This window comes from Engystomops pustulosus, chromosome 7, assembly GCF_040894005.1.
Source record: "Engystomops pustulosus chromosome 7, aEngPut4.maternal, whole genome shotgun sequence".
Classification (NCBI taxonomy): domain Eukaryota; kingdom Metazoa; phylum Chordata; class Amphibia; order Anura; family Leptodactylidae; genus Engystomops; species Engystomops pustulosus.
The window spans coordinates 72535504-72546481 of NC_092417.1; the positions used below are offsets into that span (position 1 = coordinate 72535504).

General features: G+C 43.6%; 1 long non-coding RNA gene across 1 annotated transcript; it reads left to right on the forward strand.

Annotated features, from left to right (window-relative positions):
- Nucleotides 1-1943: 1943 nt before the first annotated feature.
- LOC140068836 (uncharacterized) lies at nt 1944-10195 on the forward strand. The gene is made up of 3 exons (XR_011848580.1): nt 1944-2004; nt 5383-5670; nt 10132-10195. It is a non-coding gene; the product is annotated as an uncharacterized lncRNA (long non-coding RNA).
- The last annotated feature ends 783 nt before the right edge of the window (nt 10196-10978 follow it).

The following is a 10978-nucleotide window of genomic DNA, read 5'->3' on the forward strand; positions in this document are numbered from 1 at the left end:
TGTCATGTTCAAGAAAGCAGTCTGAGATGATTCCAGCTTTATGACATGGCGCATTATCCTGCTGAAAGTAGCCATCAGATGTTGGGTACATTGTGGTCATAAAGGGATGGACATGGTCAGCAACAATACTCAGGTAGGCTGTAGCGTTGCAACGATGCTCAATTGGTACCAAGGGGCCCAAAGAGTGCCAAGAAAATATTCCCCACACCATGACACCACCACCACCAGCCTGAACCGTTGATACAAGGCAGGATGGATCCATGCTTTCATGTTGTTGACACCAAATTCTGACCCTACCATCCGAAGGTTGCAGCAGAAATCGAGACTCATCAGACCAGGCAACGTTTTTCCAATCTTCTACTGTCCAATTTCGATGAGCTTGTGCAAATTGTAGCCTCAGTTTCCTGTTCTTAGCTGAAAGGAGTGGCACCCGGTGTGGTCTTCTGCTGCTGTAGCCCATCTGCCTCAAAGTTCGACGCACTGTGCGTTCAGAGATGCTCTTCTGCCTACCTTGGTTGTAACGGGTGGCGATTTGAGTCACTGTTGCCTTTCTATCAGCTCGAACCAGTCTGCCCATTCTCCTCTGACCTCTGGCATCAACAAGGCATTTCCACCCACAGAACTGCCGCTCACTGGATGTTTTTTCTTTTTCTGGCCATTCTCTGTAAACCCTAGAGATGGTTGTGCGTGAAAATCCCAGTAGATCAGCAGTTTCTGAAATACTCAGACCAGCCCTTCTGGCACCAACAACTATGCCACGTTCAAAGGCACTCAAATCACCTTTCTTCCCCATACTGATGCTCGGTTTGAACTGCAGGAGATTGTCGCCATGTGATTGGCTGATTAGAAATTAAGTGTTAACGAGCAGTTGGACAGGTGTACCTAATAAAGAGGCTGGTGAGTGTATATTCACATATAAAATAATATAAGCTCTATCCAAGAACAGGGGACAACACATCATACCTTCTCCTTCCAATCATCCTTAGTAACTATAGTAACTTTACATGACCGCTGATTCTTCTACTCAATATACCACAGACCGTCTATATATTTACAAGCAGCAGAACATGGTATTCACTCCTTAATGAGAATCTGACATGCAAATTAACCCACCCAAAATTAAAAATACTTCACTAAAAATTATGATTAAAAAGCATTGCCTTATCCCTAAATGATTCCTTTCAATGACTGCAATGTTAAAAAAATCAGTTTGTAAACTTATATGCAAATCACCTAATGCAAGTCCTTGTTCCTGACAGGTCTCGCTGCTGTGTGGAACAATGAGAGACAGCTGTGTTACATCATTGGCCACTTCATGTCATGTGGCCAAATTGATGTCAGCTAAGGTCCTGTTACATTTGCAAAGTCTACCCCATGTATCTATCTGATCACAGCATGTCTCCATTATGGAAGGGGAGCAGTAGACATCCATGGAGGCATGCTTTGATTTCATGTGGTCAGATAGATACATGGGCTAGACTTTGCAAAGGTCACAGGAACTTAGATGACATCACCTTGGTCGCATAACATTCAGAGCAGGACATGCCGCTCTGCTGCCAGCAAATATAATATAAAGATGATTTATGGAGATGTAAGGGAAGCATTGTTTAACTAAAAGAAGAATGTCAGTTAGATAGTTAGTATGGCTCTATGGGACCTGCCACTAGCTGTATCTGTGAAAGTGTGGTTACATTATCCCTTTAAGCAGTTATGTAAGAGCTGCTCCTTTAAATCATAGGTAACAGCAGGGGCGTCACTAGGTCAAAAGATTCGGGTCTCCTGCCCCGGATCTTTTGGCTGGTGCCCCGGATCTCCCTGGGCCAGCAGGACATTTGCCCCACTGCCCGGGCATCCTCCTCTCTCTTATCACGATCCGTGTCCTGTGGACATAGATCGTGATGAGAATGAGTGCACAGTGTACACTGCTTTCCCTACAGGACCTGTGATGATGTCACGATCACATGACCTGCAGGGGGAAGCAGTGCATGGAGATGCACGAGTCAGGTGAGAGGGAGAACACAGGGGCATCTGTATGGGCACATTACAGGAGGATTGTGTACAAGCACATTACAGGGGTGCTGTGTGTGGGCACATTACAGGAGGATTGTGTATGATGCACATTACAGGGGTGCTGTGTGTGGGCACATTACAGGAGGATTGTGTATGATGCACATTACAGGGGTGCTGTGTGTAGGCACATTACAGGAGGATTGTGTATGATGCACATTACAGGGGTGCTGTGTGTAGGCACATTACAGGAGGATTGTGTATGATGCACATTACAGGGGTGCTGTGTGTGGGCACATTACAGGAGGATTGTGTATGATGCACATTACAGGGGTGCTGTGTGTAGGCACATTACAGGAGGATTGTGTATGATGCACATTACAGGGGTGCTGTGTGTAGGCACATTACAGGAGGATTGTGTATGATGCACATTACAGGGGTGTTGTGTGTAGGCACATTACAGGAGGATTGTGTACAAGCACATTACAGGGGTGCTGTGTGTGGGCACATTACAGGAGGATTGTGTATGATGCACATTACAGGGGTGCTGTGTGTAGGCACATTACAGGAGGATTGTGTATGATGCACATTACAGGGGTGCTGTGTGTAGGCACATTACAGGAGGATTGTGTACAAGCACATTACAGGGGTGCTGTGTGTGGGCACATTACAGGAGGATTGTGTATGATGCACATTACAGGGGTGCTGTGTGTAGGCACATTACAGGAGGATTGTGTATGATGCACATTACAGGGGTGCTGTGTGTAGGCACATTACAGGAGGATTGTGTACAAGCACATTACAGGGGTGCTGTGTGTGGGCACATTACAGGAGGATTGTGTATGATGCACATTACAGGGGTGCTGTGTGTGGGCACATTACAGGAGGATTGTGTATGATGCACATTACAGGGGTGCTGTGTGTGGGCACATTACAGGAGGATTGTGTATGATGCACATTACAGGGGTGCTGTGTGTGGGCACATTACAGGAGGATTGTGTATGATGCACATTACAGGGGTGTTGTGTGTAGGCACATTACAGGAGGATTGTGTATGGGGACATTACAGGAGGATTGTGTTTGGGGAAATTACAGGAGGATAGTGTGGGGACATTACAGGATGACACTAGAAGGGGGATGTGTTTGGGGACATTACTGGGGGACATTACAGGTGAGGGCTGTTTGTGGGGACATTACTGGGGGACATTACAGGTGGGGTTGTGTGTGGGGACATTACTGGGGAACATTACAGGAGTGCTGTGTGTGGGGACATTACTGGGGGACTGTGTGTGGGGACATTAATGGGGACATTACTGGGGGACATTACAGGGGTGCTGTGTGTGAGGACATTACTAGGGGACTGTGTGTGAGGACATTAATTCGGACATTACTGGGGGACATTACAGGGGTGCTCTGTGCGGGGACATTACTGGGGGACATTACAGGTGGGGGTTGTGTGTGGGGACATTACAGGGGGGCTGTGTGTGGGGATATTACTACGGGACATTACAGGAGTGCTGCGTGTGGGGACATTACTGAGGAAAATTACAGTCTGTGGGGACATTACTGGGGGACATTACAGGTGGGGGTTGTGTGTGGGGACATTACTGAGGAAAATTACAGGGGTGCTGTCTGTGGGGACATTATTGGTGGACATTACAGGTGGGGGTTGTGTGTGGGGACATTACAGGGGGGCTGTGTGTGGGGACATTACTGGGGGACATTACAGGGGTGCTGTGTGTGGGGACATTACTGGGGGATATTACAGGGGTGCTGTGTATGGGGACATTACAGGGAGACTGTGTGTGGGGACATTACAGGGGGACATTACTGGGGACATTAATGGGGACATTACAGGGGACTGTGTGTGGGGACATTACTGGGGGACCTTACAGGGGGGCTGTCTGCGGAGACATAAATGGGGTGGGGTTTGTGGGGGACATTACAGGGGGCCTGTGTGGGGGACATTACTGGGGGGCTGTGCGGGGGAGACATTACTGGGGAGCTGTGTGGGAGGAAATAACTGGGGGGCTGTGTGGGGGAGACATAAAAGGGGGGCTGTGTGGGGGAGACATTACTGGGGGGATTTGTGGGGGACTGTGGGGACATTTCTTGGGGCGTGTTCACACGTGGCAGTAGAATGGGGCCTCGGTTTGCTCACACATGAGTTTCCAGTGACGGTTATGTGATGGATAACGATTGCCTGGTCTCTTGTATTTGATTAGATGCAGATGTGTGAGCACAGCCTTTATAGTATTTTGGGAGAGTGTTAGGGGCAGCAGTAGGACAACACTGTCAGGGTGTGTTCACATGATGCAGTTACAATCAGTTTTGAGGTGGTTTTAGGTGCAGTTTTGTCAATTAAACAGGTGAAAGACATTGGGGCAGATTTACTTACCCGGCCCATTCGCGATCCAGCGGCGCGTTCTCTGCGCTGGATTTGGGTCCGGCCGGGATTTATGATGGTAGTTCCTCCGCCGTCCACCAGGTGGCGCTGCTGCGCTGAAGTCCGCTGGAATGCCTTGAAATACACCGGCCTATCCTGGATGAAGGTGAGTGAAATTTTCGCGACACAATTTTTTTTTTTAAATGCGGCGGTTTTTCCGAATCCGTCGGGTTTTCGCTCGGCCACGCCCCCCGATTTCCGTTGCTCGCATGCCGGCAAATCGGAAATATTCGGGTAACACGTCGGGAAAACGCAAATAGGGCCCTTAGTAAATGACCCCCATTATCTGAACAGGTGAATTTGAGTTTGAAGGGGAAACCTGCTCCACAAATGTTGTTCACTTAAAATAACAATACTGCACCTAAAACCACCTCAAAACTGATTGCGATGTATTTTGAACTGCAACATGTGACAGCACCTTCAGAGAACCAAGATATAGGGACAATGAAGGACATGTTGTGATGCCTAATAGTGAAGTGGACATGTCACCAGCAGTCACTGTCTGTAACACATAGGGATTTCTCCTGTGTTTCTGTAGCTGTATACACCCTCAGTAACGTTGTTATTGGCAGAACCAAATGTTAGGGAGGGTATGTACAGTAGCGGGCATTACTGAAAGTGCCATACACATGCATTGGGGCTCGTGCCCCGGATCTTTTACCACCCTAGCAACGCCCCTGGGTAACAGCAGCAGTGATTTAATCAAATGAAACTAAATGTTGCAATAATGTATATAATTTCTGAAAGACTAACGATGGTTTTTGTCCAGTAATGATGCGACACATTCATAAGAATTAGATTGCTTAAAAAGCGGCATTTCCTAAATTCATGAATCCACATCAGCAGAACTGGGTCTTTTTATCTGATTTTATAAATGATCATTAAATTATTTCCCTATGCATGACTTTCATTCACCTCTATTTGTATAGCCTGTAGGTGACCTCTGAGAGGAGAACATCTTCTGGGAGTCCCTCTAATGATACATGCAGGATAATTGTACTCATTATCATTATTCTTGGGATCTATTTGGCAAGGATCTGAGGCATAAATATGTTCGACATGCTGCAATTCCATCACCTCTCATATGATTAACTGCCGAGAATTACAGAAACATGTCCTAACAAGAGGAACTTAGAAACTGTCGAATTCATCTTCTCGGCATTCTCGGAATAACTCAGAAGCCTGCTTGTCCACATGGACCTCAATATACACTGAAGGTAAATTTGTGAAGTTCTCTATGTCTTGTCATGGAAACACTAAAAAGCTGACCATTACGTGGAAGTGTTCTGGTCTTTTCCCACGGTATTAGATAAGAGGTGACAAAGGTATTGTGACAAGGGGTTGTACCAATATGATGTAGGTTTTCAGAGCCCATCCCATCCCAGCCTGAGGAGAATGGAACAGTTTCTTGGTTGACCAGAAATCTACATGAACTAAACTGATTCCAGCATAATTTCTATCCCCAGGGTTTAAAGCAATTGGTGTTTGTTATAATTAATTTTATCAAAACAAGTCATTGTAATGATCTTCTGAAGCAAGGCTGATTATACTTCATTTACATTCAGCTCTTCCTGGAAATCATAATGACATAATAACCAGACCTCAACATGATCAACTTAAAATGAATGACAAAATTCCAACTGAACATCGACACCAGACCTTGAGGTGATTCCTCCATGATTCTTATTCATTCCTTTACAACGTTCCTTGTGAGGGCGCAGAAGCTTGTACGGAGGAGCAGAAGCTGTGGTTGTACGGAAGTCAGGAATCCTAGGGGCCATAAGGCATATCTTTCCTATATGAGGAGACCAGTATAATAAAGTCCATATATGAGTTAGGCATCATTAGGATACAGATGCTATTGTCAGTGCGAGTGTGACATGGCTGGGGCACTTCCCTGGTAAGTGTCGTACTATGACCCTGGATCATGCGATCATTAGATTTGGGGTCCTAAACGTATATTCTGCTGCATATTGCATCAAAAACTTACCGGTAACACCTGCGATCAGTGCTAGCCATCTTAGTGACAGTCGCCACTCCCCGTGACGTCATCGGGGAGCGGCGAAAGCTTGTCATGACAACTTCGGGTCTTCCAAAGACCGAGGCTGTCTCATTTTAACCCATTCATTACTGTAGTATGGCAGTATATGATTGGATCAATCAGACAACCTAGGGTTATATTACCCTAGGGGGTCTGAAAAATAGTGAAAGTAAAAATAAAAAAGTAAAAAAACCTAAAAATTTAAATAACCCCCCTTTCCCTAGAAATGATGGAAATATAAATAAATAGTAAAAATCATAAACACATTAGGTATCTCCGCCTCCGAAAATGCTGATCTATCAAAATATAATAACGGCTTTTCACTGCGTTTAACTACGTAACGAAAAATAGCGCCCAAAGTCGAAAATGGCACTTTTTTTAGTCATTTTGAAAAATATGAAAAAATTCAATAAAAAGTCACCAAAAAGTCGTATGCTCCTAAAAATGGTAGCATTGAAAATTTCATCAAAAGTCGCACAAAATGACACCACCCATAGTTCCATACACCGAAGTATGAAAAAATTATTAGCGCCAGAAGATGGTAAAGTAAAAAAACATTTTTTGTAGAGGTTTTAATTTTTGTAAATGTATGAAAACATTATAAAACCTATACAAATATGTTATCCCATTGATAGCACCGACCAAAGAATAAAGTAGACATGTCAATTGGGGGCGCACAGTGAAAACCATAAAATACAAGCCTACAAGAAAACTGTGTTTTTTTTCACGATTTTCACTGCATTTGGATTTTTTTCCCACTTCCCAGAACACTGCATGGAATATATGTATGAAGTGTAATTTATTATGCCAAAAACAAGCCATCACAGAGCTCTTTACATGTAAAAATTAAAAAAGTTATAGATTTTTGAAGGTGGGGAATGAAAATGGAAATTAAAAAACAAAAAAGAGCCAGGTCGTTAAGGGGTTAATGGACCCTTGTCACCTTTGAATATGGTGTAGGGAATTATTTTCTGATGGTTTGTAGCAGGCAAGGTTTTAGCAGGAGCCCAGTATACTAACATCAGATAAACTAATTTAGGAAATAAGGAAAATCTCCTGGCAGGAGCCTCCGAATCATCCAAAGGAAATTACATTCATTTTTCTTGGTGTTGAGAGGCCTAAACTGACAGTAACTGTGCAAAGCTGGAAAAAGCCTTATTATCCCAACTCCAATCTCCGCACATTCCTTCACCTCTGATCATTGGTGTCTGCTGTACAGTAATGGTACACTGGAGCAATGTCACAGACAAGAACGTCACACAGGGGTTTGGCCTGATGCCTCATTATGAAGGGAATCAATCAGGCTCCAAAACCGCATGAAGCAACCATATAGGAACATCAGCACATGGATACTAAATCTATAATATCACAGATACTGAAGGTTATCGCTGGGTTATACCGATGTGTACACAAAGCTGCTGGATTTCTAACTTGTCTCCAAAATGACCCCAAATGCAACTTTTTTTCTGCACTTTAGCGAGTGTGTAACCAAGTGATGAAGCCGTATCAGAGCAGCGAGGACAGTGAAGAGTTATAGCAGAACAGGTTTTTCTTTTATATTTAATTACTATTAAATAATTGAGAAAAGTGTCATGGTAACGGAGGCAGAAAGCAGTTGCAGCCCAGGAAAGCTTAAAATGGTTCTCTAAGGTCCCCGATCTGGGGGCAGTATAGAGGGAGGGGACTGGGTTTAGGCATAAACCATGATTACTATGATTACTGTGGATCACTTTTATAGCTACAGTGCAAAGATGTTTTATGGTTATGCAAATCAACCTGCAAGTGCATTGAGGGTGGGTCTTATTGGAATTATTTTTCTACAGACTGCTACAAGTGCCTGGCTATCTCTGGTATCACCGTTACTTTAGCAATGATTGAGATTTCCAGCCTCTATCTATATCACGGCTGTCATAATGAAAACCTGTAAGCCCAGAAGGAAACACACATATCTTAAAGGGGTATTTCCATGAAGACACGTTTCTTAAATATACTTAGGATAACAAAATAACACATTCTCTAATTCACTGTTATTAACAAAAATACAGCATTTTACAGATATAATTCCAACCTGTATCTATTAGTCCTGCTGTACACTATTTTGGTTGTCCCTAGACCCGAACCTGGATCTCCTGAGTTAAGGGTGGGCGGCCATATTGCTCTTCTGTCTGACTCTGCACTGAGCTGCGCTGCTCTCTACCTCTAGCGCTAACAAAGCAGTAACAAAACACAAACGTAAACACATTGTTAACACATGTATTTACAAAGCGTTTACACTGCATTTTGTAAACGCTAATGTTTACATTAATGTAATTAGGCAAATCACCTCATCTCAGCTGTTGTAGTGCATTTCAAAACGCAATAAAAACGCACCATGTGACCGCGCCCTTATTGAGGACTGCAGGGACTATTTTACCCCATTACCACCTGGAGGGAAAGCAACCTCACATTACCTAGTAAAAACACCTTACCACAACATGTAGAGAAATTGTGGGATGGCCACATCTTTATTTAACACAATTTAACATTAGTAACTTTTTTAACATTTTGCCGTTTTAACCAGAATGAGGCATGAGGCGTGAACCCCAGCATGAGGCGGCAAGCTGCCCCTTCTTTCCGAGGGCAATGTTCTGACCCGTCAGCTGTGACACCTGAAAGATAGAAAAGAAAACCCAGTACCCAAATAACAGCAACATTCACATAATTGGAAACCACATGTGGCACTGTACCACCGCCGTGCCACCATTGCAGCCGCACTCTGTATATGTCCCCACAGATGGCCGTGTGAATGAACCCTAAGGCTAACATATATGTTTGGCTGGAGAGCGCACCTCACCCCCCCCTCTCCATGGGCAGGTGTGCTGCCAGCTCTATCTATCTGTGCGATGGCACAATGTACTCCTAGGGCAGTAGTATGCTTGCTGTCGCTCATACAGCTAATGCCGCCATATACGGTCATGTGCATGTGACCTAACATCACTATCGGACCATGCGATACATTGATAAATCCCCCCCTAACAGGTCCCTTGTATGAGTTGTAGAAAGAATGCTTTTCCAGTTGCCATTTTGTTTTCTGCTAAGCAGGTGGAGTTTATTGGTAGCATAACTTTGTCCACTCTGCATCCAATGTAGGAAAATCTAAAAGTATTTTACTGAAAATAGTTGTTATGAAGATAATATATTAATATAAATACGTGCAGTAGCAAGAGCAGGAGGCACAATATGCCATATAGGAAGCTCAAACATGCTGAAAGGAGGAAATACATTTTATTTATGTTTTTTTTTTATTAGGGTTGGCCTTTAAATTGGGAAATCATTTTTTTTTACACTGAATACAATTGTCTTTGTAAACCATCCTCTCTTGTTATATTGATTGATACAAATAATTCCCGGCTTCCTTGGCTCAGGCGACACCTCAGCACTTTCGGGGCTGTGAGAACAACACAACTTGACAGGTATGGCAAATATCACTGCATTACAAATACCCTCACACCATGCAAGGGACATCACTGTAAGCATTTTACCTGACTTTAATCAGATGTGAGCGAAGCTGGCACAATTATCTTTGTCATTCGCGTTCTGTAGAGGAATGAAGAAAAATTAATTATGCAGGAAGGTAACAAACACATTCTTTCTTTAGATGTACAGAAGAAAGAAACGGACAGGAGGAAGTGAAGATGGCACCTCGGCGGCATGTGAACAGGTGCGATAAATGGAGCACTTTGTTGTTGTCCCTTAATTCTGATGTCCTCAGCTAAGATATATTGTAACATGGACAAGTAGGCATGTAAGAGGACCCTAAGTGCTTCAAGTAAATGGAGCAGCAGTGTGCATGTGCTATGTGCATTTACATGGAATATGTATTTGCAGTACTTTGTTTAGGCCAAGGACAAGGCCTTTTGGTCCCTTGGGCACACTTTTTCTTGTCTACCTATCTGTAAAATCAATTGCAGTAATAGTGAAATTGCGCCCTCAACCCATAAAAATGATAAGAAAATTTGATGGCCACAGACTAGAACCCGCGATACTACAGAGGCCTTGAAATTCCTGGAAAACCCCTTTATGCCCTTTGTACCTGCAGTGAATATACCACAAATGTAAATATATGCCAGTTGATAGTAATGATTAATACTAGTTATTAATGCATTCATACTTATCAACATTTTTGGTTTCCCATAAAAGAACTGGTAAAATTATGCGAATGAGTCTATAAATGTTATACACTGTAACCCCTGCTTCCTCAGCACTTGTTCAGTGATCAGTAAATTTAGAAGTGCCGTGGAAGCAGGAGGGAGGGTGAAACAGTCTATAAAGGCAGATCACAAAGGGGCTAGAGTAGTCACTCAGACTCATAAGCATAATTTTAAAAGTTGATTTTAGAAGGAAGGTGATTTGATTTTCACTATGGGAAACCGAAAATAGGCAACAAATCATATTACAGCAGTCACAGATCTATGTGCAAGTGCCCCTGGTTTAATGTGCAGGGC